The sequence below is a fragment of the Ascaphus truei genome, chromosome 7 (assembly GCF_040206685.1).
Source record: "Ascaphus truei isolate aAscTru1 chromosome 7, aAscTru1.hap1, whole genome shotgun sequence".
NCBI classification, from domain to species: domain Eukaryota; kingdom Metazoa; phylum Chordata; class Amphibia; order Anura; family Ascaphidae; genus Ascaphus; species Ascaphus truei.
The window spans coordinates 34,417,974-34,421,887 of NC_134489.1; the positions used below are offsets into that span (position 1 = coordinate 34,417,974).

Consider the following 3,914-nt stretch of genomic DNA (forward strand, 5'->3'; position numbering starts at 1 on the left):
AAAGAGAGACTGTTTATTCTAGGGGCTTTGCCTTGTTTTTTCTAGGAGTATTTCCCCTGAGATCCAAGTGCAGGTTTCCCAAAGCGTGTCCAGAGTCCAGAAACCCTTCAAGAAAACAGGAAGACGTGGATGTGTCTTTGGGTATTTAGATCCTCCTTCCAACAGCAAAGAGGGAGGGGAGCAGATCAGACAGCCAGCAGGCAAATGTCCATACTGTATGTATATATATATATATATATATTATTGTATATAATGTGAACAGCAAAGTGCGAGGTAGTCCAGAAATATATATCAGCGAGGGTAGAAAAATAGATCTAGAAAAACCAGAAAGGCAAAATTTACATATTTCACTTGTATGGCAAGTCTTCCTAAATTGCCCCAGGAAATGTACACATATATATATATATAAAACGATTTATACCCTACTTAACACACTATATAATGTTACTGTAATTGTATCAGGGGTTGGAAACTCTAGATTACATGTTCTATACAATGTTTCCAATGACTTTCTCTGCACACCATTTACATGACTTCTGCATTGTGCATTTACTTTGACATTGGATTATGTGTGGGTGGGTGAAAGAGAAAAGGCCACTATTCTATCTGCATCAATAGTCAATTTCACAACATTTTTAAAATGAGAGAAGTTTATAGAAAGGAGCCCAGGCAAATTCTGCATGATCCAAGGGCAGCTGCAAGTTTGCAGAAGATCCACAAATATTAGTGATGACCAGCCCTTAAATGCTGAGAAAATATATTATTTTGAACAACTACATTTTTCGTATCCTCTAGTTATAAAATACAATTAAAGTATTGGCTTTCTCTATATGCAATTTATACATTTTCTGTTTGTCCCCACCCCCCATCCCCTTACAAAGATAGTTATTATTTGGGGCGAATGCTGGATTGATGTATATTGCTTTATTTAACAGTGTTGCTGAAACATGTGACTTAAAATCCAGTTACAGGGCGCTTATCTTGTACAGGAATTTGCTGTTGCAAAATGAACAATGGGGCACATCAGAGGAGCTCCGAGCCCAATGATGCATGCACACAGCTATTGTATGGGAGGGTTTCTCCTGGTTTAAAAGACATGCCGTGGAACAGCACAGAAAGATTTAGCAAGAAGGCAAAAATAAAAATACAATACCTGTGTGTGATCACTGCTGAATCCCAAAGCTGCTGCGTCCTTGGGCAATGTCAGCTTCCCTGCTCACTCCTTAATTAACAAGGCTGCGTAGGTCCATGAAAATCAGGAGCCCACGTAGGTTCTCCCCTTGGAGAAATACATACAGGCTCCAGCCCATACAAAATAAAGGGAAGAAACTTTTGCAATGAGAGAAAGTGACACTTGGGTTGCCTCCTTCCTCACTGCCTCGCATTAATCCCTGCCCCCTTTTTTTTTGTTGCTGCTCCCAGTGAGAGGAGATGATCCTGAGAAGTGGTGGGGAAGGCACTGGACTCTGACAGTAACACTCATTTACAATGTGTCCATGGAGACACTCTCCTAATTAGGGCAGGCGTCCCATGTAAGGGCAGTACCATGACTTCACAGAGCCTGGGCTGCTCACAGTGCAGGGCTGGCTGATTGGCTGCAGAGGTTGGGGGGGCGACACAGGAGGAGGGGATGGGGGCTTGGCTAGTGAAACAGGGGGTTGGGCTGATGCACAAAGGGGCTGTGTCATTGTAACACGTTTTCTCTTTTCACCTGCTAGGGGGCTTTCTCTACTTGGGCTCTGGGTGAAGCATAGGATGGCAGGGAAGTTGATTAGATATGGCATTTTTAGTTAACTTATTTTAATATATATATATATATTGATGTAGAGGTATCAGTACCGTGTTAGCCGAGCTTTAATAATCAAAAATGAATAGACGATACCGTTCTGTGGCTAACAAAATGCTTTTATTTTGCACAAATAAAAGCATTTCGTTAGTCACACAACGGTATCGTCTATTCATTTTTTAATATATATATATATATATATATATATATATATATATATATATATATATATATATATAATATGATATAAAAAATATATATATTATTTTATATTGAGTTGCAGGCCCATCCGGCAGTGAAAGGGTTAAGATGTTTTTATTAACATTACACGGGTGTGGAAATGCAACACTTGATGTATCAATGAAATAATCCCATAAAAAGCAATTTAATTTTTTTCTTTCTTTTATCAATCCGTTTTGCATAACTATTGCTCTCTTTTTGCACCCAGGAGACACAATCCCCTTTGCTTTGAAATATATTTGAGGAATTGGTAGTAATTTTCTATGTGTATATAGATACGTACAACATTCATGGGTGTATAATGTATTCATCTTTTGCTATATATAAATGATAAACCATACAATATTTTGATTCAAATTCAGAAATCACTAGTGTTTTTTTATTTTTTTTTATTTTTTAATTTAGTAGAAAATCAAACTATTAAGTTGCTGGAAAAGTCATCAGAGCTGTGTCCATTTCTGGAGCCATTACACAATACATACTGTATTAAAATGACAAAGAGGTAATTGAAGGAGCAGCTCAGTGAGTAAAGACACTGACTGCCACTGAGTGTGAAGCAGGGGAACCTGGTTCAGATGCCAGTATCAGCTCCTTGGGCAAGTCACTTTATCTCCCTGTGCCTCAGGCACAAAAAAATAGATTGTAAGCTCCATAGGGCAGGGACCCGTGCCTGCAAAATGTCTCTGTAAAGCGCTACGTAAAACTAGCAGCGCTATACAAAAACATGCTATTATTATTTAAAAAAAATACATGGTATTGTTCTTTATTGCTGAAGAGGATAATGCTAAACAATATGATGACATTTCTCACGACACCGATTGTAAAAAGGTTTCGGCTATTTATAAGACAGCGGAGACCTTTAAAAAGAATCCAAATTAATATATAAAAAAGAAGCAGAGGGTTAGGCCTTTGAAACAAAAAAAGTAGATGCCCCCCCATAACACTACTCAATCACTGACTTTATGGGACCCTTCTTTTTGGGAGAGTAATTAAAATGATTCAGCTGTACATTTATTTGGAGTATTCCAAAAGTGGAAATAAATATATATATATATATATATATATATATATATTAAAAAAAAATATATATATATATATACAGAATAAGCTGGTGCATGGGATTCAGATGCATAACTAAATGTCAGGAGGTAATTGGGATCGTTTGTAATATCCTGCCACGTACAGCAGATCCCACTGGCACTTTAGAAGTTAATGAACTTTTATTTTCCTGTACAGTCAAGGAGATGAAGTCATTACGTGTTCCTAATTGCATCGCAATGCTTTGTCAGTACAGAACCAGCAGCAGAACAGTAGGGATGGGATTTTAGTATATAGAGAGATTTTGCATCACGTCATTAAGGATTCCGGTTGCGGGTTTTTAAAACCTGAAATACCCTACCGATGGATGATCTCGCCCTTCCGGTTAAAATTGATAAAAAGTGAAAAGAAAGCATTATTTATTATAAAGTCCCCCGTCTTCCAAGCGCAGCAGACAGGAGACAAAACCCTCCCGAGGAATATGCAAACTAAAAAAAAGCAGAGCATCGATAAACACCCTAGTTCACATGGGTGTCAATTTGTTTTTCATTTTTACCGCTGGTGAACACGGTTTTGAAAAAAAAAAAAATTACAAATGAAAACACGTTTTATTAAAAAATACAACACAGAAAACCAGAATCCTTACATATAACATAGAGATAATAGAAGGTATGAATTTCAAGTTACACACACACATCAGAGTGATTGTGAATGCGACTGTGCAGGTAAAATGTACTAGTGATTAGGTGTGTCATTTTTCTATCATCATTTTGTGGATGTTTAGTAGTGCAGGAGTGGCCAACTCCAGTCCTCAAGCCCCCCTCCACCCCCCAACAGGACAAGTTTTCAG

At 37.8% G+C, this 3,914-nt stretch overlaps 1 protein-coding gene across 3 annotated transcripts in view; it reads right to left on the bottom strand.

Moving 5' to 3' along the window:
• LOC142498946 (nuclear receptor subfamily 2 group F member 5) overlaps positions 1 to 1,550 on the bottom strand; it is a 30,846-nt gene extending 29,296 nt beyond the window's left edge. Inside the window, exons 1-2 of one of the 3 annotated variants that reach the window (XM_075607619.1) lie at positions 1,154 to 1,549; positions 1 to 314 (exon numbers count right to left, since the gene is read on the bottom strand). The exon at positions 1 to 314 is cut by the window's left edge and continues 572 nt beyond it. The gene's annotated coding sequence lies outside the window, so the exon portion shown is untranslated. Of the gene's footprint in view, positions 315 to 1,153 lie in introns of all 3 variants that reach the window. The other 2 variants (XM_075607618.1, XM_075607620.1) reach the window with 2 other exon arrangements.
• Between the last annotated feature and the right edge of the window lie 2,364 nt (positions 1,551 to 3,914).